Here is a 10293-nt window from a genome sequence, read left to right on the forward strand (position 1 = left end):
TAATTTGTCATGCCCAATGGATTCATTCTGCTGGGTTTCCTGGGGTTGTGATCCTCATTGTTTTTTCCTAGGGCATTGTCTAAAATTTTTTGGAGTGCTGGTTTGGTATTCATGAAGTTCCTGAGGTGCTCTTTATCATGAAAGTATCTTATTTCTCCATCAATTTTGAAAGATAGTTTTGCAGGGTACATCAATCTGGGTTGGAGGCTGTTTTCCTTTAGGGCTTGAAATACATCTCTCCAAGCTCTTCTTGCCTTAAGGGTTTGCATTGAGAAGTCTGCTGTGATTCTGATGGGCTTTCCTTTGTATGTGATTTGTTTCTTTTCTCTCACTGCTTGTAGAATTTTATTCTTCTGTTGGATTTCTGGAATCCTCACTATTATATGCCTATGTGTAGATTTTTTTTGATTAAGGCTAGCTGGAGTCCTATATGCCTCACTTATCTGTATGTCAAGTTCTTTTCCCCTCCTTGGGAAGTTTTCTGCCATCACTTCTGTGAAGAGTTTTTTTATGCCATCTGCACTCTCTCCTGTTTCTTCATTGACTCCAATCAGTTTTATGTTATCCTTCTTTGCATCATCTAGGAGCTGCTGGATTGATTTCTCGTGTTCCCTTACAATTTTAAAGCAAGTTTTCTTTTCTTCCTCACTAATTGCAATCTTATCTTCTATATCTGAAATTCTATCCTCACATTGGTTTATTCTGCTGCACAGACTTTCGATGGAGTTTTTAATCTCCTGGAAATCTGTTTGTATCTGTTTTATGGATTCCATTTGTTTCCTATGTTGGGATTCCATCATGTTCCTTAGATCCTCTATTTTTTTATCTGTGTCCTCTCTAGATCTATTAATCATGTCTTGCACCATGAGCACAATCTTTGCTGTTATCTGAGTAATTATTTCTGATTTCATTTTTCCCAGATCCTCTTTTGTTGCCAGTTCAGAGAGTCCAGGTGGTTGAGTATCAGAGTGTTCCATCTTATTTCCCTTTGGGGTTGCTGTAGGTGATCTGGAAGTCTGTTTTTGAGGCTTGTTTATGTGTCTTCTCATTTCCATGGAGGAGGGGTGCTTCTGGCACCCATGTGGCTCACCTTCTCTGCCCTAGGAGCTTGGGATGGTAGCGGGGAAGCTTTCTTCCAGATGCTGGGACCGGCTCACCTTCTTGGCCCTGGGAGCCTGGGATGGAGGCAGGGAGCTTCCTTCCGGGTGCTGGGAGTGGCTGAGCTTCACTGCCCTATGAGCCTGGGATGGAGGTGGGGAGCTTCCTTCCGGGTGCTGGGACTGGCTTAGCTTCACTCCTAAGTATCTATAGTTTCTAGAGGTTTAAATCCATAGTTGGCTGGCTCCTAGGCAGAAGGCTATCACAGAGGAGAAACAGTTCATGGCAGGTAGAAGTAGTCAGCAAGCAGTAAGTCCTAAGAATCTTTAATATTTGAAACTAAGGCATTTTTTTCTTTTGCTGGGTCATATAGATTTTGCTAGAAATACTTTTATTTTAATGGCTTTGTAGATAGTTTGAAGATTCAGTTTTAATTCATATTTGCTGCAAGGGTTAGGAATATTTATTAATTTACAAGTTGAAATTATTAGCTTATTGTTGAATACGTGAGTTCTACAATTCCTACTTCAACTTTTATGAAAGTTTTCTTTGTAACCAAGGATTTATTTTGGACATACAAATAAGAATATTTTCTATTCAGTGATGTGAGATATTACATATGTACTAATTACTCTATATTTTTACTTATGTTTTGACTTTAAGGTGTATCCTGAGATATATTGAATACCCTGCTATTTGTATTTTTCCAAGTTTTTATTTAGACATCCAGCAAGAACACTGTATTCTGTGTGATTTGGTTATGGTTTGTATGCCCCTGTGGGTCCATGTTATTGGAGAAGGCTGGCAGTGCTGAAAGTGATATGAAACTCTTAATTAAGAGTGGGGACCAGTGGAAGGTTGTTGGGTCACCAGGGCCCTGCCCTCAAAGGGAGTAAGGCATTTCTCAGGTGACCCTTGAGTCCTCATGAGAGAGTTGTTATGAAAGGAGCAAGTGTTACCCCTTCCTCTGTGTTTGCTGACTCATCATGGGACTCAACTGCCCCACCAGCTCCCACTATTTGACACTGAGTCTTCGCCAGAGTCTATGACATGCTGCTTGGACTTCAAGCCTCCATAGTTGTGCGTTAAATAAATCATCTCTTTCTTTCTTTTTTCTTATTAGGTTAGCTGTCTCCAGTATTTCATTATGTTGGTGAAAAGCTAACTAATATGTATGTGGTCTGAAAAATTGCAAACAAATAAATTATTTAAGAAAGGCTATGAGTTTGTTGCAATCTAAGAGTCTGGCAGGAGCAAATGTGAATCTTAGGGCTGACAAAAAATGCATATATACATATATATATGCACATCTCTCTCTCTCTCTCTCTCTATATATATATATATATACATATATATATACACACATTCAAGAAACATGAACCCACAGACATCATGAAACACACAAGGAAACAAAGAATCATGATTGAGAGGAGGAAAGAAGCATATTTAGTATTGACTCACTCACAAACACTTATATCATGTCCACTGCATGTAAGGCACTGTTCCACATATTGAAGATAAAACACAAAAAATAGCCCTGCCTTTATATATTAACATTCAGGTTAAATAAATAAACTATATAGTAATCTCAGAATGAAAAATGCCAAAAAGAAAAGTATAGTGTGGCATGCATATATGGTGTGTGCAGGACAAGGTAAGAGGTAAACATGAACTTGAAGGAAAGGATAAAGCAAGTCCTGTGGCCTCAGAGGGTATTCATGCTGCAGCACTCTACTTGAGGAGAGGGAGGAGAGGAGAGGAGGGGAGTGGGAGCCAGAGCAAGGGTTTGGGGTGGGCGCGGGTCTGGCATAGATGGTCAGGAGTGGAAGGTGAAGTAAGCAAGGGGGAGAGGTAGAGTAACAGATCAGAGAGTCAGTGAAAATTTAAAAAGGGACCGAACTACAAGGATGAAGAAACACTGTTAAAGTCAGTAAGCAGATATGAAAATGAGTCATATGGAAATTCTATGACTGAAAAATGTCACAGTTGATATTCAAGAGGTCTTAGATGGTTTCAATACAAGATTAAAACACAGTTGGAGAGAAAATAAGTGAAATCAGAGAGACAGCTGAAGAAATTCTGTAATTATAGCAAAGAAAAACAAAGGAATGAATAGACACTTCACAGAAGAAGTGCAAATGATGAATAAATACATGAAGAAATGCTCAACATCGCTGGCCATTAGAGAAATGCAAATTAGGGTAACACCGAGTTTCCATCATACCCCAGAAAGAATGGCCATCATCAAGAAATCAGGTAATAACAAATGCTGGTGAGGCTGTGGGGAAAAGAAACCCTTCTGTACTGTTGGTGGGCATGTAAACTAGTACAACCACTATGGAAATTGGTAGACGATTCCTCAAAAAGCTGAAGCTAGAAATTCCATTTGACCCAGATATTCCCCTTCTAGGTATTTACCCAAAAGAATTAAAGATGTCGTATTACAGTATCACATGTATACCCATGTTCATAGCAGCACAATTCACAATAGCTAAATCTTGGAAGTGGCCTATATGTCCATCAACAGGTGAACAGATACAGACAATGCAGTATTTACACACAACAGAGTGCCACTCTGCTATAAAGAAGGATAAACTTCAGTCATTTGTAGGAAAAGGGATTAACCTTGAGACCACAATGCTAATTGAAATAAATCAGACACACAAGGTTAAATATCACATGGGTTCTCTTATATGAGAAACTCAATGTATAAATAAAGAGCAAAATAAAAGATAGATAATAAGAAATGGGAGGTAAATCTTTCTCAAAGGAGAGGGGATGAAGAGATGGAGGGAGGAGGAGTGAAAGGGGAAGTAAAGAGAAATTAAGATGTGTTATGCCCATGAACCAAAAAGGAATGTAAACATTGTATACTACAAATATGTACTAATAAAGTAAATGAAAAAGTCAAGCCAACACGATTTGTTTGTGGATTTGATATAAGATAAAGTGTTAAAAACAAAAGTCTTGAAGTATGTTGGTGTAGAAGATAATAAAATAAAATGTGGAAAATGGAAAACAAAGATTTAATATAAGTTAAATACATGAAAGAATATGAGTAAGAAGTAACATTCAAAGTGAAAAATGACAGTATTTCAAGAATAAAACACCAATTCCCATTTTCAGGAAGCCTGATAAATCCCAAATGGGAAACATGAAGGAAAATCTGTATCTAGAAGCAACACAAGGGAACTTCAGGAATCATATACTGATAAAAAAAATCAAAAGAAGCTAAAGAGAAGCCAGGGATGTAGCTCAGCAGGCCAAGCACGAAGTCCTGAGTTCAATCCCCAGTACCCCCCCCCCCAAAAAAAACCAACCCAAGGCTAGAGAGAAAATCAAATGATCTACAAAAGAATGATACTGGACTTATAGCTTACTTAATAGTATCAATGGAAGCCAAACAGATTAAAAACCAATATTATAAAATGTTGACTATATATCTAGTGACTATCTGTGCACTACATTTTACATGTATTTGTATATGCACTATATTTATATATAATTTATTATAAATATATTTATAACAATATATATGTAATAAAACTATTGAAAAACAAAAATTGGGCTTATTATCCACAGACGGGTATGAAGGAAATTTGGAAATATATATTTCAGAAAGAATACAAATGATTCCAGATAGAAGATCTGAGGTGCAGGAAGAAAAGAAAACATGCAAATTGGCAAATATGAAAGTCAGTATAAAGACATATTGACTGGATCAAACACTGATGATGTCGAAATGGGATTAAACAATAGAACAAAGCACGGACTGCAAGTGGCTCACTGCTAAGATGATCAAAATTCAAGTGTTCTGGAGTTCTTGAATTCATTCTGACAAAGGTAAGAATAGTGATCAGTTTTAGATTTCTTAAGTTTTCATGCTTGAAATTCTAGGGAAATCATCATCTTTTACCTCTCAAAAAAGAAAAAATATCATATATCCTGTAATTTCCAAGTTATGCTGGGATGGACCAGAGGGAAAGATAGACTAGAACAAATAGAATGCACAAAATAAAATAATAGCAATAAATCCAGATACTAGTCACCCTAATCAATGCAAACATGAATCTTGATAAAAGACAAAGATTATTTGATTGTGTAAAAGCACTTGTGGCAGTGCAGCTCAGTGATAGATTGCTTTCCTAGCATGTGCAAGGCCCTGACTTTGATCTCCAGCACTAAGGGAGAAAAAAGGCAAGTAGCAACAACAACAACAACAAAGCGGGCAGAACTACATAATTATTTAACAGAATGAACTTGAAACAATGTTTAGTAGAGACAAAACTAGTCACAACATAATATATAAGATCTAAATCACCAAGAAGACACTAAATTTTAAACTTACATAATTTAATCAGATCATATCTAAAGCAAAGGCTGATAAGAATATGAGGAGAAAAAACAATATGAAGAATAAAAGGTAAGTCTACCACCAGAGTGGGAGTTTTAACTCACCAGTTTTAGTAATCAATAAACAGATTAAAAACCAATAAACAAATAGAATGTTTGAATAACATAATTAAACTGGATCAAATGTTATATTTATAATTAACTCCAAAATCAACATTCTTTTAATGCACATATGGAAATTTGTGAAAAATTCTCATCTATTAGCCTGTAAAGCAAGTCTTAACAAATTTCAAAAGACTGAAAACATACAGAGCATGCTGACTACAAAATTAATGTTTTGTTACTCTTCAATATTATAAAAAGTAGAAAAATTCATATATGTAGAATTTTTTGAAAAATATATTTATTAAGTAATTCATATATATGAAATTAAATATTAATAAGATATCTGAATTTATTACACACAGCTGAACTAGGATTTGAGGGTAAGTTTAAAGTCATAAATTTATGTTTCAGGAAAAACAAGGCCCAGAATTAACGAGTCCAGTATAAAATTTAAGAGCTAAAGCACAGTGAAGCAAACCCAAGGCAGTAGAAATATAAACTAAGAACAGAGAGGAAGAATCAATAAAACCAAAAGATGTTTGTTTATAAATACCAATAAGATTGATAAAATCCTGGCAAGAGGAACAAGAAAGAAGATATAAGCCAAATATGTAAATAGCTACAGATAGGTCAGAGCTTATGAAGAATAAGAAAATGTGAATGCACCTTATAATAAAAATGTTTAAAAAGTTAGATGAAATAGGAAAACTACTCAAAATATAAAACTTACCACAAACAAGTCAAGAAATGGAAAAGCTAAGTAGCCTGGTAACCATTAGTTAGTAGTGAAAAATCTTCTCAAGGATAGCAAGATGCCTACATGATTTGATAGATTCTAACTCACAAGGAAGGGATTTTTTCAATCTTACCCAAATGTTTCCAAAAATACAGAGTTGGGAACCTTTTTGAGTTCTTTTAAGGAGGCTAGCATAATGTTGATGCCAAACCAGAAAAGGAAATTAAATGAAAAAAGAACCACAGGCTGCTCTCACTCTTGCACATGTATGTAGAAGAAGAGACCCTTTGCAAAGTATCAGTGAATTAAATTCCATGTAATAAGAAACACAGCATTTATCTAATTTGGTCTGTGATAGATGTGAAAGTTTGGGTTAACATTAGAACATTGATTAGTGTGATTCAGTGCAATAGAAAAATAGGTAAAACTAATCATCTCTATAGATGTAGGAGAAAACACTTGATAGAATTTAACACCCATTTATGATTTTAAAGAATGCTTATCATACTAGAATAGACTAAAACTTTTCTCTACCTGGGGAAAATAACTAGAAAAAAGCTTGCAGCCAACACCATACTTCATACAAAGAAAGAAAGAAAAGAAGAAAGGGCACCATTCTTTATTATTTTCTTTCTCTACTGTGTATGAGGGCTTAGCTACTGAAACAAGGCAATATGGAGAAATCACACATATAACAAATAGACAGGAAGCACATAACTGTAGAAATGTTGACGTAAAAAATGAAAAGTAACTATACATAGTTATTAATAAGATATACTAGCAAAGTTGATGAAGACTAAACTAACTGCTATTCTGTACACAAGCAACAGAAAAAAATTAAGCATTTTAAAACATACAGTATCAACAAATACCAAGTAACTGAGAACCCTATTATAATAGAGGTAATATCTCTAGTGAGAAAAGTATAAATCTTTACAGAAAAAAATCCACTTAAATGAAGGCAGAGTATATTTTCATAGTTTTCAGGACTTAACATTATCAAATTTCAAGTCTAAAATTGATATCTAGATTGTTCTATAGATAAGCAATGTTACAGGTTTCCTTTTCTTGCTATTGTCATCATTTTTTATTTAAATGGAACTTGACTAACTCTAAAGTGTATATGGAAATGCACAGGGCCATGAATAGCCAGAGAATTCCTTAAAAGAAGAAGATTAGGGACTAGCCTATGAAGTAGCAACCTTTATTGCAAAGCAATAGAAATGAGACCAATGTGATATTGGCATAGCAATAAAGACACAGACAACTGGAATAGAAAGAGAACCCAGGAATAGAGCCACACGTATGAGCACTAGACATTTGGCAGGAATAATATTATAGTTCAGTGGATAAAAAGAGTTTTCATTAATGGGTATAAGGACATTTGGTTATCCATATGAATAATAAGGAAGCTGAGACCTTCTCTATACCAAATACTAAACTAGTTCGGGGTAGTCTCAATGTGGAAATGAAAGGCAAATGCACCAAACATTTGGAAGTATTCCCAGAGATCAAGAACAATTTTCTTAAGATACAAGTCAAAACAAATGAAAAGAACAATTCTTCTACATTAAAATTTAGAATTTTCATTTATTCAGGGAAAGAGAAAGGGGGGAGGGAAATGCAGAAAGAAAAAGGGAGGAAGAAAGAAAGAAGGAAAGAAGGAAAGAAAGGGAGGAAGGAAGGAAGGAAGGAAGGGAAAAGAAAAGCCACAGGAGAAAAGAAGCACACAGCCCACAGACAACAGGGTGCTTATGAAGAATATATTAAAAAAAAACTTATGACTCAATAAGGAAAAGACAGCACAGTAGAAATTTCCCAGAAAAGGAGAGTAAGATGGCCTATATTTGTATGAAAATATATTTCAAAATTTCAACTAATAGAGTGGTTGAGGAGTAGTTTACATTTTCATCCAAAAATCCATCATTTGAAAGACAATTGGTCATACTATAGTAAATTTTAGAAATTATAAACCCAAATATTCAGCAATTTCACTCCTAAGGCATATTCAATGACAAAGCTTTTACAAATGTGCACTAAGAGAGGCATGCATAGCACAAATCCAACTAGGCATGTTTCAAAACCTGGGAAACTAAGCATTGTGTTTATATATTATGCAATATATCAACTTAGGTCAAATTTCTAAGAAGCACGAAAATGATGGCAATGAAAGTATGTGAGGGACGTGGACTAGGGAGGGGTCTGAAGAGTGGTTAGCCTTCTTAAGTGTTCGTCTTTTTATTCCCTGTACCTACACACGTAAGTGCTCATTCAGATGTGTTTAATAGGGAACAGAAAGTTTAAAAAGAAAAAAAAAATATCCACCTGACCCAACACTCATATCTACAGGTGATGAAATGTAGGTTTTTGATGAAATGAGTTTACTTATGGTTAAATGGCTTGCATGGTTCCCACAGGGAGTCAGTGCCAGAACCAGGCTGGACATGAAGCATCAGGCTCATCCTCCAACTCTGTCCTGTGCATCAACTGTTCCACAACCTCCTGGGAAAACATATAAGTACTATACACACACACACACACACACACACACATATATATATTATATATATATTATATACATACCATATATAAATATATTATGTATACCCTGATTGAATCCACACAGGTTCTGCCCTGGCTCAGCCTCCAGGATGAGGTGATGCTATGCTCTGGCCTGCCCAGACCTGCACTTTGTGACCACCCCTCACTCTGTCCCTGGGGGTGGGCTGCAACTTATGCAGAAGCAATTGAGTCCCAACTCTGGAGGCCAGGGACAATTCTGCCCAGATCATATGGTTTTTCCATAGAGGACAGACTAAGCACTGGGGCATCAACCATGAAACCCACTATCCCAGATTCCTTGGGAGTAGAAAGAACTGTAATACATGGAAGTTCAGCAGCTTAATATTGATTGGAAGGGTTGCCACTGGGGGCCAGACCCCCCACAAATATCTGCACTTCTCAGCAGAGGGTGTGTGGTGGAGCTAGAAGCCAGGTCTGGAGCTGCCCTGCATAGGCATGCAGACTCTCAAGTCAGAGCAAAGGTGTTTTTCCTCATGCCCCTCCTTACTCTTTTGCTTGGCTCCTGTCTCTGGAGAACAGACGTCCCTAGACTGCATTTCCCAGGCTCTTGTGGCAGTTGGCTCTGAGTTGGGTTTGGCCCATGGAGGTGCTGGAAGGAGACAAAGGGTAGGGAAAAGGAAGAAGTCGCAGAACTGGTCCTGCCCTGTGCTTGGGCCTTGTCAATCAGTGGCAATACTCCTCTGAGTCCACACAGGCCTGCTGTGATCCCAGGGTCCTCCCAGTGCTCCTGCCTCGTGGATCCTGGTCCACTTCCTCTTCTCTCTGTCTGGCCAGCCACAGGGTGGTAACAGACGCCCGCGTCGCTCCCCTCCCGTTTGGCTTCTCAACTCTTTTGTACACATCCTCTCCCCCACGTCACCAGTTCCCAGCACTGCCTTTCCTCTGCATTGCATACTTGCAGGATTTCTCTCTTCCTAATCCGAGCATTACATTTTTCCCTCTGCCCAGTGTGATCTGGAGAAACAAGGGTTACATGGTGAACCAAATTAAGCTGAGACTTCCAGGGGGTTACTGACAGCGTCACTACACTCTAGTAAGCAGCTCTGCACTAGGAATGATACAGTGCAGCTCCTCTATCCTCCCCTCCCCGTCTCAGGAGTCAAGGCTGAGGGGATGATGTCTTTGGGGATGAGGGATGGTGATTGTCAATAGCAGTAATGACAACCGATGGGATGTTTGGTCTGATTTATAAGAAATAGTGGATTTGCATTAGTGTGGCAGGTTTAAAATAACACCCATGCATTAGATGATATTCAGGTTTAATGTACAAATAATGACTGCATTAAATCAGGTTTTATTGTTATGGAGCATTTTAATTTGGCAGGACCACTTTCCTTTTGTGATTGAGAGAGGGCTTGGTGGAGGAAGGTGGGGCTTTCATGCTGATTCTTGACCTACATCCATTCTGCACTCACCCA

General features: G+C 37.3%; 1 long non-coding RNA gene across 3 annotated transcripts in view; it reads left to right on the forward strand.

Annotated features, from left to right (window-relative positions):
* The window catches only part of LOC101719806 (uncharacterized), a 172537-nt gene that overhangs the window by 147802 nt on the left and 14442 nt on the right, over window positions 1-10293 (forward strand). For all 3 annotated transcript variants that reach the window (XR_015448781.1, XR_015448779.1, XR_015448782.1), the window contains exon 7: window positions 4717-4941. This is a non-coding gene — a long non-coding RNA (uncharacterized LOC101719806). The remainder of the gene's footprint in view (window positions 1-4716; window positions 4942-10293) is intronic.

This window comes from Heterocephalus glaber, unplaced genomic scaffold, assembly GCF_053883595.1.
Source record: "Heterocephalus glaber isolate CG9 unplaced genomic scaffold, H.glaber_assembly_v1.0 deba00000546, whole genome shotgun sequence".
NCBI classification, from domain to species: domain Eukaryota; kingdom Metazoa; phylum Chordata; class Mammalia; order Rodentia; family Bathyergidae; genus Heterocephalus; species Heterocephalus glaber.